At 45.2% G+C, this 13,806-nt stretch overlaps 1 long non-coding RNA gene across 1 annotated transcript in view; it reads left to right on the forward strand.

Moving 5' to 3' along the window:
• LOC135101120 (uncharacterized) overlaps positions 1-13,806 on the forward strand; it is a 165,826-nt gene that overhangs the window by 49,844 nt on the left and 102,176 nt on the right. The window contains exon 2 of the long non-coding RNA XR_010269042.1: positions 4,266-4,332. This is a non-coding gene — a long non-coding RNA (uncharacterized LOC135101120). The remainder of the gene's footprint in view (positions 1-4,265; positions 4,333-13,806) is intronic.

Consider the following 13,806-nt stretch of genomic DNA (forward strand, 5'->3'; position numbering starts at 1 on the left):
CGGGCCGGGGAAAGTGTTGGCCCAGATGTTGACTGCTGGGGGAGAAGTCCAGGCTAAAGAAGCGAGATGAACGAGCTTGAATAAAACTGAGGATGGGGGGCGGGCATGGACTGTGCTTGGGGCAGGGTTGTGTGAGGCTGGAAAATCTTTGGAACTACTACGACTACTGCTACTACTATTTTTTTTTTTTTTATACTGATATCACGGTCGGGGGATTTAGTGGGAGGAAACTGGGCAGCTGCGCGAGGGTGGCTGGCTGGAGGGGAAAGGGGAGGATCTGATTGAGAGGGAGCGCTCGCTGTTACTACTGTTGGAACTGGACTAGGAGGCAAGGCTTGCAATGCTCTACCAAAGGAGGAAAACGCACAAAAAGCATCAACAGCTCGGTTGTAATTCCTGCCGCGGCTCAAGATCTCCGTGCCTGCCTCGCGGACTGCTCGTTTTCCGATGGAGGAGCAAGTGAAGAAAGGGATGGTTTTTCATTGGGACGGTCGAGGAACAAGGGACTGATAGGACTGGCGTTCCCTGTGCCATGTTCTCCTCTTACACCACCCCTTGTTACCGCTTTTTTGCCGGTCACACAATTGAGAGAGAGAGAGAGAGAGAGAGAGAGAGAGAGAGAGAGAGAGAGAGAGAGAGAGAGAGAGAGAGAGAGAGAGAGAGAGAGAGAGAGGATCATTGAGTAGTATTGGTATTGGTCGTAGTTGTCTGAGCCTCGGGCACTCGTCAGACATCCGCCATCAGCCTCACACACGCCACCCCGCCGCCCTGCTGGCCTGGTACTGGCCTGGTGCTGTGCTGGTCTCACTAAGCCGCAGTAAGGAAGGTTTTTCAGCCACCTGCGGACCCCTGCGATTAATGCTCATCCCTGCGGCTCGGTCACCCCCTGTATCATACATACTTCTATTTTTTATTTACTGTTTTTTTTTTTTTTTTCGATCTAAAGCAAAAGCGAAGTTTTAAATAAGTTAATGGTTTATGTAATTAGAATTCATTTTATCTGTTTTAGGAAGTATAAGCCGGTTATTATTACAGATAAAAAAAACGTATCCAATGATATTTTTTATTATTCACTGCTCTATGCACGAAGGCCCCCAGTAATTTAAGAGTTTACTATGTGTATAAAAGGACTGGAAATATAATTAAATTTGCAGCATAGACTCACGTTTAAATACACACAGAGGGTGAAGGTAATGCAGCATGACATTGTAAACTGTAGTGAGACAGTTTTACCGGTTTTTTCATGTCGCCGATGAGAGTGCGACCGTAACGCGTCATCATCCAGGCGTGCAGCGTGCCGCGGCGTGGGCCGTCAGCCTTCAGCGCGGGAAATGGAGTGGTGCAGAGATAAACTGCGCGCCATTGTATTTCTTGTTTCGCATTTGCTGCGTGAAAGAGTGAGAGGGAGAATAGATTTGGTGTTAGGCTAAACTTGGGAGTGTCGAGTGTGAGAGAGGAAGACTATTGTGTGTCGGTGTGATGGAGTGTGTGTTATTGTGGTGAGGAGTGGTGCGTGCGTCAGGGGCGAGTAGCGAGGCAGTCGGCGGCAGTGGGCGCGGATGTCGGAATGACGTGTGGCAATACCTCCCCAGCAAGGCCCCAATATAATGGAGGAAGGCAGGAGCATCTTTCCTTTAGTGTCACCTGTATAGCACCTGAAAAACTCGCATGAAAACCCACTCACTCACTCACCTCTCACAGTGCCTCTCACTCAGCTTTTCCTTACGTGTCCACTCGTGCCGCTCTCTTCCCTGCCTCATCCTCCTGCTGCACTCACCTGTTCTCACCTGTACCCACAGTGACGCTTGCTACTCGTTGGTGGGGTTTTGTGGTCTGGAGGAATATTACTGTGCACACCCAACTACTTCTGTTCCTCCTCCATTCCCCCATTGTCCTCGTTCTCCTCCTCCTCCTCCTCCTCCTCCTCCTCCTCCTCCTCCTCCTCCTGTTCCTTGCACGCACGGATTGCACACGCGGCACGGCACTATTACTATTACCAGTCTGATTATCAATTCTGACTGGTCGAGTAATTTTATCGAGCGGCGGCATGCTGGTGCGGTTCCCATCAGGTGAGTACTCCATCCTACTGCAGCTGCTGCTGCTGCTGCTGCTTACTGCGCCCTGTTGGTATGCTTGCTGTCTATTTTCTCTCTCTCTCTCTCTCTCTCTCTCTCTCTCTCTCTCTCTCTCTCTCTCTCTCTCTCTCTCTCTCTCTCTCTCTCTCTCTCTCTCTCTCTCTCATTTTTAGTGTTAGAAGTAAAATAAGAGTCGAGGATTTCAGAGACATAACCACTAAGAAATAGTATTCCTGATATTTTTTTCAGCAAGACGTTAAGTAATGTTGATGCACATTTTCCCTTTGAACACAGACACGTGACATCACGTCTTACGGCAGATTGATCAGGCGACTTTGTTGTTTGTGTGGTGATAATTTTTTAGTTCTTAATTTTGCGGCAGATACTTAAAAAAAAAAAAAGACCAATTCACGTTCTAATAAAAAAAAAAAAAAATAGAAGGTAAGGTAAATAAGATGGTTTTTTTTTTTAGTATTGGAAGGATTCACACTTGCCAATACAAGGAATGTTGCCTCATTGTGTAAACGGATTGTAATGTCATTCATTGCTTTCCTCTCCATTACAGCAGGCACCACAACTGTACTGTGTAATGTTTAAGTGAAAACATTATCTCTTTGAATTTCACTTTACTTTACCATCATTACGATAATAGCAGGTAAAAAATTAAAATGATGAACAAATGTCGCTTCTCCAAATGCACTAGCGTTATGACCGAGATATAGAATTAGGCAGTGACTTACAAAACAAAGTAAAACGGCACACGCCCCTGTCTTGGGTGGTGCGTGCGGTTACACAGACACGGTGTGGGGTGTTGACTCGCAGCCCTGTATTGAACTCCAGGTTTGTGTGGCCTCTCTTTGTATGCAATTCAAAGTACTCACACACACACACACACACACACACACACACACACACACACACACACACACACACACACACACACACACACACACACACACACACACACACACACACACACACACACACACACACACACACACACACACACACCGAAACCCATATCGCCGACTATTGTTCAGATGTAAAAGATGCAAGAAAACTTTTGTGAAAAAATATATTTATATATACCTTTTTCGTTTTCTATAAATTTTCCGCATTCTGCAACTAGACACACCCTTTAAAACCGTACGTGTGTGTGTGTGTGTGTGTGTGTCAGCGAGAGGGTAGATGTATAATTGTCGTTAAAATAGAGAGAGAGAGATAGATAGAGAGAGAGAGAGAGAGAGAGAGAGAGAGAGAGAAGAGAGAGAGAGAGAGAGAGAGAGAGAGAGAGAGAGAGAGATACTGTGAAGGTTTAAGATAGATAAAAATAAATGCAGTAATCGAGGGCGTGAATGAGTGAGAGTGAAAGAAGATGGGATGAGTAGAAGGTAGGCTGGCTGTGGAATGACCTGGTGTTGCATCATTCCCGAACACTTTCCCTTCGTCCTTCCCTCCGCTTTCCACCCCCCCTCATTGCCTCTCCTCACCGTCCATCCCTCCCCGCCTTCTTTCGTCCCTTCCTCCCTCCCTTGCCTCGCTCCTGCTCCTCCCGGTCTGCTCTTCCAGCGTATGTATCACGTTTATGCATTGCTGTTTGCCCAAGGAAGTGTGATGTATGAGAGTGTCAGCTGTATGTCTTTGTGAAGCGAGCGTGTCACTTTTTATTCCCAGTATTTCATGAGATCATCTTTAAGTAGTAGTGGTGGCTCATCGCCGTGCTGCACCGTCATGAGGCGTGGTGCACTGGTGTTGGTAGTGGTGTGGGTGAGGTGGGTACATGGACTGGATGCTCGGAGCCCGCCGCCACCTATGCTGTGTCTTTCTTTCTACATCCTTATGCGTTGGATAGATCTCTGTTTGTACACCTTGAATTTCATTAGTCTTACATTTACACTGAAGTTGGTTTTACTTGAGTCGTATTTTTAATTAGAGAAGATAAAACCTGCCTTTGCAACACAAGGACGGATGGCTCGAGGCGAAAAAACATAAAGTATGCATTAACACACACGCTCTTATCTAGTGTTTCCGACATATGCTGAACTTAATTTTGCTTTATATTTGTATATAGAAGCATGATATTCATTTCACTTTACATTAAATACAAATACAAATGTATGCACTATGTGGCTTCTGTACCTGTGTGAAATTTATTATGAATGATAATGTTTTCATTCTCTGTTCTTCCAGCTACTGGTGGCACCATATTTTTGTTCACCATCACATGGGGCCTCATCAAAGGGAAGCCATCGGCAAGGTAAGACTTTTACTGCCGTATTCTTTATTATTCTTTGTAAGCGTCGTGTCCCGTAGTGGAAGAAATGACGATGGGTTGATGCAAGTACGAGTACTTTTGATTTTCAGGATCAGGAGCTGCCCCTCGGCGCCATTAGAGGTGGGCGTGCGGGACTCAGGGAAGGTCGGGAATATTAAAAATGGGACCATGCGAAAAGGAAATCCAATTATGCTCCCAACTCTAGGATTTTTCGTGTATATTTAATATCGTCCAGTGATCTATATATGAATAACCTCTTCATCGCAAGCAAAACATGGCCTTCCAGACAGCGTATGACCCTTCCACGCAGCGAGGGTAAGGGCTGTTTCTCCAGCAAATTCCTCGCTAACTCCCGCAAGACTAAGGAATAAAAGTCTACATTGAATGAATACGAGTATACGGACGTCATCAGTCATTAATTAGAGACGTGCTCCACCCTCAGTCTCTCCCCGCCATCTCCCCATCGCCGCCTCCCCGCCTTCCCCACGCCACCTCCCCGCCGTCTCTTCATCTAAAAAATAAGGTGGAGATAATGATCCTCTGGGTGCGGGGGCGTGACGGGGGCGTGGCGGCGGCTCGGGGTGGGAAGGAGGGACGAGGAAAGGAAAAAGGAAAGAAAGGAAGAAAGTCAGTTAGACATCTATGAAATCCACATTTAATTACATCCCGATGGCGACCCTTCACATTAATGCACTTACGGCCTCTATTTGTTATCTGGTGGCCCGAGGAGGGTAGGGACGCGTGGGGGAGGCATGGCCAGAGGGACGCGAGAGTGGGGACTTGCAGGCCGTCAGTGGAGATAATCAATACACGAAGAGACAATGGATGTCGACACAATAGGTTTTGATCAGGTGGACTGGTGGTTGTTGTCGTCCTCGTGGTCGTCATCATCGTTGTTATTGTTGCTGGTGGTGGTGGTGGTGGTGGTAGTGATGGTGGTGGTGGTGGTGGTGGTGGTGGTGGTGGTGGTATGCTAACAGGTTGTACATAAGGTGTAAAGAAGGAAAATGTTGTGGCCATGGCTGGAAAGGACTGCTTTTTGGTGGTGGTGGTTGTGGTGGAGTAGAAGATGGATGTGGTGTGACTGTGATGGCAGTGGTGGTGGTGGGGGGGGTGGTGGTCGTGACGGGAAGGGATGGTGAGTAGTGGTGAGGCAGGTGAGAATAAAGGAGTCTGCGTGGTGTTAGTACGGTAATTGGCAATGGTCTTGATTAATCCCGGCATGAGGCTGCTAGGGACTATCACATCACTACTGTAATATGAAAGTAATTTGCGGCGTTAGTTTTGTAAAAATTCTTGTACATACGAGTACACACAGTTCACCGACTTTATGTTTGTAATTTTTCAGCAAACACTAATATCATCCTAATAATTGCCGCTACAGCTTTTATCCCTTTCTACGTGTAATACCAGATGGAATTTCGCAGCTTTAAGTTGTCCTCAAGAACCTTTACCTATTTCCCGCCGCTGGAGGACACATCCAGGTAGGAAGCAGGTCGGTGCGGACGCTCCTGCATGTGTTGGATAAAATACGCAGAATGTAATCTTTCGCTAGCAAAGTTACCAAAATGGACGCGCCCTCAGATCGGGAAAGGTCGGTCGTAATATTAGCATAATGACCCCCGCGACTCCCGCCCCTAACATACTGCTCCATATTTCGACCAGGCAACAGTTTCTTATTGCCTCTCGATGTATCCCTTGAGTGGGTGGCTGGTGCTCGCCCCTCGTCCAGCCCTCAGGGTTTTGGCCTCGTTGAGATGGACGAGGCGGACTGAGAGGAGAGTAGACTGGCCAGTTATGTGCCGCTGATCTTGTTTACAGTGTAATTTTCCACTTGTGTCAGGTCAAGTTTGTGGGGGTATTCCTTGTGGATGTAGGTCCTTACTTTACTCATGTACATAATTTTCTTGAAGGAATGCTGAATTCTAGACTTTTCAAAAACGCCGAAAAAGTAATGCAATTTGTCTCAGAAGGAATTTATTTACTTCGACTGCGAGTGTCCACAGCGTTGCCAGCACAGGCTGTAGTATCCGGCCAAGGGATTGTCAGGGAAGGAGACGGACAGTGGCCTCGCCGGTCCTGAGGTCAAGGTCCTTCATCACTTTGAGTCAGACCAAGAGAAAGTCTGAACGCTGAGGAAAGTTGAGAAAATTTGTCCACCTTATTGTGCCGCCAGAGAAGACTGGCCATTATTTCATCCCCAACTAATTTTTGTCCGAGAAAATGTTTTTTTTTTTGAAAGAAATGGGTTTTCTCGACAAGTTTATATATATATATATATATATATATAGAGAGAGAGAGAGAGAGAGAGAGAGAGAGAGAGAGAGAGAGAGAGAGAGAGAGAGAGAGAGAGAGAGAGAGAGAGAGAGAGAGAGAGAGAGAGAGAGAGAGAGAGAATGTATATATCAAGTATGGAAGGAACTACTTTATATTGCAAGTTATAAGATTGCATGAAGCTATTTATTTGCCTTAAAATAATAATAATAGTGCTTCACACAAGAAACAACCCGGATATGTGGGGATGGTGGTTTTTGTCTCAAAATGCATTAACCTCACATCACCGCAGTACACCACCTATGTACTGATGTGCGTATGTGCTGCTCACTCTACACACAAACATTTTCAAACGCATTTACTCGCGTCCTACTATGGTACGTGTAGTTAAAAAAAAAAAATAAATATATATATATATATATATATATATATATATATATATATATATATATATATATATATATATATATATATATATATATATATATATATATATATATATATATATATATATATATATATATATATATATGAGTGTAGATCTTAAAAATCGAGCATTGGTCCGGAGGTTCAAACGGTCCAATTAGTGTGTGTTAAGGTCGATCTCCGGATGTTGTAGCCAAAGTGTGATCCATTTGGCAGGCGCGGCAGTATTCCTCTGAGGGCGTGAATGATTGCAGTGACACGAGGTTCCTCCCTTCCTACCTGCCCTCAGCCTCTACAGGGTGTGTTGCTCACCTGCCTGCCTGTTGCTCCCCTTCGCCTCTTTACTTCCTCTCTTCTTCCCTCCTTTTTCTCACCCCCTCCTGTCGTGTTCCGTCATCTCATCTCTGTTGTGGTTTTGTTCACTCTTCCTCCCTCCCTTCCTCGCGCCCTCCTGTCAGTCGTGTTCTTCCCCGCATATCTTCTAGTCAAGCATTCCCCCTTTTCTCTTCACCTATTCCCCTCCTCCTCCTCCTCCTCCTACTCCTCCTCCTCCTCCCCTCCTCCTCCTCCTCCTCCTCCTCCTCCTCCTCCTCCTCCTCCTCCTCCTCTTACCTCTGCCAGCCTGCCTTGTCTCTGCGCCACCCTTGCCTGGTCACCCCTGCGTCGGGCTCCATTCCGTCACCAGACTGCCTTCTGTTACCTTGGTTCAAGAGACATATTAGGGCTTCTGCTCCTTCGTCAGCCGCTCTCCCTCATTTAGCGCCTTAACAAGGGAAGGAGAGCTCGGGGGCGTCTGGATGAAGTCTTAATTAACTTTGGGTATGAACAAACAAAGGGGCGGAAATCCCACGTCCACTGTTCCTCAACAGTGTATTAAGAAATTAATTAAATCTTAAATGAAGTTAGGTATGAGTGTTTCGCCGCCGGTGAAGCCGAACTGGTGATCCACTCGGCATCCTGGTGGTGGATGTACGTAATAGACTTTGTGTGCAGGATGCAATAATGGTGCTTTGTGTTCACCGCACCAGGGAAGGTAGCCACTTTTATTTTTATTCGTTATGAGTTCTTGTCGAGAGTGACACAAAGATAAAACTTGCACAATCTTGGCTGGTCGGCGCTGAGGTACACCATTACTGATGTGGCTTGACGGTTTTGACCCCACCTTTTCCCCCTCCATACATGCGCCCTTCTTCTGATTATAATGGACAATGATGACAGAATACAAAAGAATATAAACCAAACCCTGCAGTCATAAACATGTTCATGGAAAGGTAAGCAAAACATCAATCATTCACTATTTCCATGGTTACGAAATTATTTTCACCCAAGTTTATTGTTAGACAAGCCAGACGAAGTTCACCCTCTCATCTCTCCTCCCTCACCGTGGCCTCCCTCTGACCCGCCACGCACCACGAAATGCCGAAATTCAGTATTAAAGAAAAGCCAGTGTTGAATGGATGATAACCATAAGAATGGTTCATTATCCTGCCCGCCCAGTGAGTTTCCAGAAACCGAGGACGTACGATTCGAGGAGTCTGTTGGTAGCATTCATTGTTCGTGTTCCAACCTGCTCGCCATTGTTCTCCACGCAGCGTCTCTGAAAAGGCTTGTTGTGATCCTTGTTGGATATCAATGTATTTCTCCAGCCACATTTTATTCATTTTATGCCAATATATATATATATATATATATATATATATATATATATATATATATATATATATATATATATATATATATATATATATATATATATATATTGCACACACACACACACACACACTCACAGTGGTATATGAATGCACATCCCAAGGAGGTGTGGTGAGAGTGAATGACGTGTACAGACAGCAGAATGGTGAGATCGTGCCCTCCATAATAATGATTTGGTGTGTTAAGAATGGCGGCAGGTCACACATTGGAAAGAAGACTTGAGTGTTATTATATCGTGTGGCGGCGAGGGGGTTGACTCATGGCCCTCTCCCCATCCCTGAGTGGTGGTCATGAGGGGAATCAATAAGGGCAGGGGAGGGAGGCCCGGCGCCGGACATGAAGCGGTCCGCGGGTGGAGGGCGAAAGGGATGGTTGCCCTAATGAGGCGCGGGGCGATGAGTCAAATACCGTCACGTTCTGGCGGCGGCGGCCCGCTGGGAGGCGTGGTGGGGGGCGGCAGTCAGGTGTGGCCTGGAATCTCACTGTTGATTAGCACACATGGATTGGTCCATGGAGTGGATCACTATCGCTTATCGGCAAGACAGTTGACATTGCAAATGCTCCAGCTGGCGGCAGCCTTGTGGCTGTGTACTGCCACGGCTGTTTAATTAAACAGCCTTGCTGGGTTCAGTGCTCAAGACTGTTGCTGGCTGCTGAATGTAATGTATCGAATCATGCATTGCATGTGTAGCATTTGATTTATGTGGCTTGTTTTGAAGCTGATTGCAGTTTTGTGATTCGGAGCGGTTTGGTCTTCTCTCCGACACTTAATGCTTTGTGAAATAGTTTTAAAAATTCTTGCCTGATCAAGTGTCGACTAATTGGTCCACGTCAAATAATTACTTGCCATTAAAGTTTCCCTGAATTTTTAGGAAAAGTTTTATCAGAAGTTATGTGTTTGTGTTGCTGCAATTGTCTAAAGTGTTCCATGGACATCCTGGTGTAACACTTTGTGTTCATAGACGTATTTGGCCGTAGTCACATTTTGGCGTGGATTTGAGACGTTACGGTCATTAACAATTTTGTGAATTTAGGTTGTAACTTGCAGTATTAGTTGGGATCTACAATTTAGTAAGAGTTTTGTTATATCACCGGTGTGTGTGTGTGTGTGTGTGTGTGTGTGTGTGTGTGTGTGTGTGTGTGTGTGTGTTTTGGGGAGGGTGTGGGTGTGGGTGGGTGGGCGGGTGGGTAGGTGGGGGATTGGTGGGGGTGGGTGATATGCATCGCAATATTCACAGTAAACTCTTTTATCTTGTGGGAAGCAACACACTTAGAATACAGTCAATAAAAAGAATATATTAAAAAAAAAATAAATAAATAAATAAAATGAATAGTGTAGTTTTCCCCGTACATGAAACACAGCACCATACACCAGCTTGTTTTTGTTTACTGCCACCATGAACACAGGACATACACCTCATACCAGACCCACCACTGAGAAAACGATGGAAATAACTCTTTGGTCGCTCCAGTGGCCAAGGCCGCGACCAGTGAGGAGGAATGCAGTCAGTGTTACAAGGTTCACAAACAACACATTGCTCGCTCCTACACCACTTGCTATTCTTCGTCCTGCAACATTCTCATGCCATCCAAACACATTTTTCTATTATATTGCATCTTATTTATTTGAAACAGAAATTGGGATAAGACTTACCAAGATTACTGTTCCCATTAAAAAGTAAGGTAGAATAAATTTCTAAAACGAATCCCGATTTATTTCCTCCTAGTCTTTCATGTTGCTTTTGAGTGTGGGTAAGGCTGGTGCGGGAGAGGCCATAGGCAGTGGTGCAGCGGAGAACCATTCATTTCCTTATTCCCCCGCCGTGCCGAGCTGTCCCCTGCCGTGCCTTACCCTTGCAGTGGTCCCCATTACCGTGATTGGCGGTGATGCTGAGTCCGCTCTTTTCTAAACGAGAGTTCCAGTCGTGGAGAGCTGCTCTTGACATGTAGACTTTATCCTAAATTTCATGTCTGCAAGTGAGCGAGTCCCGGCCCATGCTAATTTGCTTGATTTCCTCCGTGCATGCATTAGAAATAATGAGAATCCCTCCTGAGTAATTATTATAAGAAATTGTATTTATATTTTTCTCTATTTGAGTTACACAGAGTAAAATTTAGCTTTCCGTAATGTAACTTGAGCTAATGGACGACTGGAAAGTAACGGCGCTCGTCTAGTAATTTATCAAGGAAAAATATATATATAGTCTTAAGGTGGAAATGTGACGGTTCTCTCTCCCTGAGAGAGAGAGAGAGAGAGAGAGAGAGAGAGAGAGAGAGAGAGAGAGAGAGAGAGAGAGAGAGAGAGAGAGAGAGACCAATAACTCTCACGATACACAACTAATTAATGAATACTCGTAAATAAATCAAGGCAGGAACAGGGAAATATATTAAACTAAAATGAAAACACTAACACTGTCAGAATCACCGAAACCAGTAAATGTTGGAGTGACAAGCTGCGGAGGAGAGACGGACGAGAGAGGACCACCAGGGTGTGAGGGGAACATACACATGCACTGAGGTCCTGGCATGATAAGAAAAATAAGAGGGCGGAAGGCTCTGGAGGGGCCGGCTAGGAATATACAGAGGGCGGCGGCTGATAGAATATGCAAGAGGGCGAGTGAAGAGGGTGTTAGTGGAGCGAGGTGGCGGGATTTGGGCCAAGATGGAGACTAATGATTGAAAGGGTGGAAGGTGCGAGGTATACAGCAAATGTTAAGTGTAGGACAAGGAGGAAGGGCGTGCAGATTTGGATGATTGCGTGACGAGAGGGCGTGACAGCCTTACCTGGGGCGTCATTACAGGTGAGGGAGGAAGGGAAGGGGTGAGGGCGTCCCCCGGCAGCTGCTAGGTTTGCTTCGCGGAATGGCTTGGTAGTGTAATGGCTGGTAGTGTAATAAGGGTGTAGGAGTAATAAACTGATAAATAGGAGTCGCCGCTGTAAGTTATTTTTTTTATGTTATAGAAATGCCAACAGGATGAGGCAGTGATCAAGTAATAAAATCATTCATAATCAATCAATCGACGTTCATGCATTTTCCCGCCGCGGTTCTTCTTTATTTATATTTTATTGGTTTGTTACTGTTGTTGTTATTGTTGCTGCTGCTGCTTGCGCAACTCTCAAGATTTACTGTAATATTATCATTGTTTTCCTATTGCTGCTGCTGCTGCTACTGCTGCTGCTGCTGCTGCCGCTATATTATGACTTCCATTAACGGGACGCAGGAGCGTGAAAGCCCTTCTTTATCATTTCATAACACAAACCATTGACCACGTCTATGCCGATAACCATATAGAATAAAAAAAAACCTGCTTTTATCAGAGCCCCGAGGAAAATGTCTTGCAAAACCGGTACTTGGCTCTCTTCTTTTATTGTCACTATAAACTGTTTTATTAGCATCATACAGCATGTAGCTAGCACGACTACTACCAATACCACTAGTAGCAGGCCTGCTATCGCCTCCGCCGCCGCCGCCGCCACTACTGCCACTGCCCACTACTGCTACTGTTGCTACTTTTTTTTTTTTTTTTATGTAGGAGGGACACTGGCCAAGGGCAACAAAAATCCAATAAAAAAGAATGCTCACTGAAATGCCAGTCCCATAAAAGGGTCAAAGCAGTAGTCAAAAATTGATGAATAAGTGTCTTGAAACCTCCCTCTTGAAGGAATTCAAGTCATAGGAAGGTGGAAATACAGAAGCAGGCAGGGAGTTCCAGAGTTTACCAGAGAAAGGGATGAATGATTGAGAGTACTGGTTAACTTTTGCGTTAGAGAGGTGGACAAAAAAGGGGTAAGAGAAAGAATAAAGTCTTGTGCAGCGAGGCCGCGGGAGGAGGGGAGGCATGCAGTTAACAACATCAGAAGAGCAGTTAGCATGAAAATAGCGGTAGAAGACAGCTAGATATGCAACATTGCGGCGATGAGAGAGAGGCTGAAGACAGTCAGTTAGAGGAGCGGAGTCGATGAGACGAAAAGCTTTTGATTCCACCCTGTCTAGAAGAGCAGTATGAGTGGAATCCCCCAGACATGTGAAGCATACTCCATACATGGGCGGATAAGGCCCTTGTACAGAGTTAGCAGCTGGGGGGTGAGAAAAACTGGTGGAGACGTCTCAGAACGACTAACTTCATAGAAGCTGTTTTAGCTAGAGATGAGATGTGAAGTTTCCAGTTCAGATTATAAGTAAAGGACAGACCGAGGATGTTCAGTGTATGAGAGGGGAACAGTTGAGTGTCATTGAAGAAGAGGGGATAGTTGTCTGGAAGGTTGTGTCGAGTTGATAAATGGAGGAATTGAGTTTTTGAGGTATTGAACAATACAAAGTTTGCTCTGCCCCAATCAGAAATTTTAGAAAGATAAGAAATCAAGCGTTTTGTGGCTTCCCTGCGTGAAATGTTTACCTCCTGAAGGGTTGGACGTCTATGAAGAGACGTCGAAAAGTGCAGGGTGGTATCATCAGCGTAGGAGTGGATAGGACAAGAAGTTTGGTTTAGAAGATCATTAATGAATAATAAGAAGAGAGTGGGTGACAGGACAGAACCCTGAGGAACACCACTGTTAATAGATTTAGGAGAAGAACAGTGACCGTCTACCACAGCAGCAATAGAACGGTCAGAAAGGAAACTTGAGATGAAGTTACAGAGAGAAGGATAGAAGCCATAGGAGGGTAGTTTGGAAATCAAAGCTTTGTGCCAGACTCTATCAAAAGCTTTTGATATGTCCAAGGCAACAGCAAAAGTTTCACCAAAATCTCTAAAAGAGGATGACCAAGACTCAGTAAAGAAAGCCAGAAGATCACCAGTAGAGCGGGCTAGACGGAACCCATACTGGCGATCAGATAGAAGGTTGTGAAGTGATAAATGTTTAAGAATCTTCCTGTTGAGGATAAATTCCATAACTTTAGATAGGCAGGAAATTAAAGCAATAGGACGGTAGTTTGAGGGATTAGAACGGTCACCCTTTTTTAGGAACAGGTTGAATGTAGGCAAACTTCCAACAAGAAGGAAAGGTAGATGTTGACAGACAAAGCTGAAAGAGTTTGACTAGGC

Source organism: Scylla paramamosain, chromosome 6 (genome assembly GCF_035594125.1).
Source record: "Scylla paramamosain isolate STU-SP2022 chromosome 6, ASM3559412v1, whole genome shotgun sequence".
Taxonomy (NCBI): domain Eukaryota; kingdom Metazoa; phylum Arthropoda; class Malacostraca; order Decapoda; family Portunidae; genus Scylla; species Scylla paramamosain.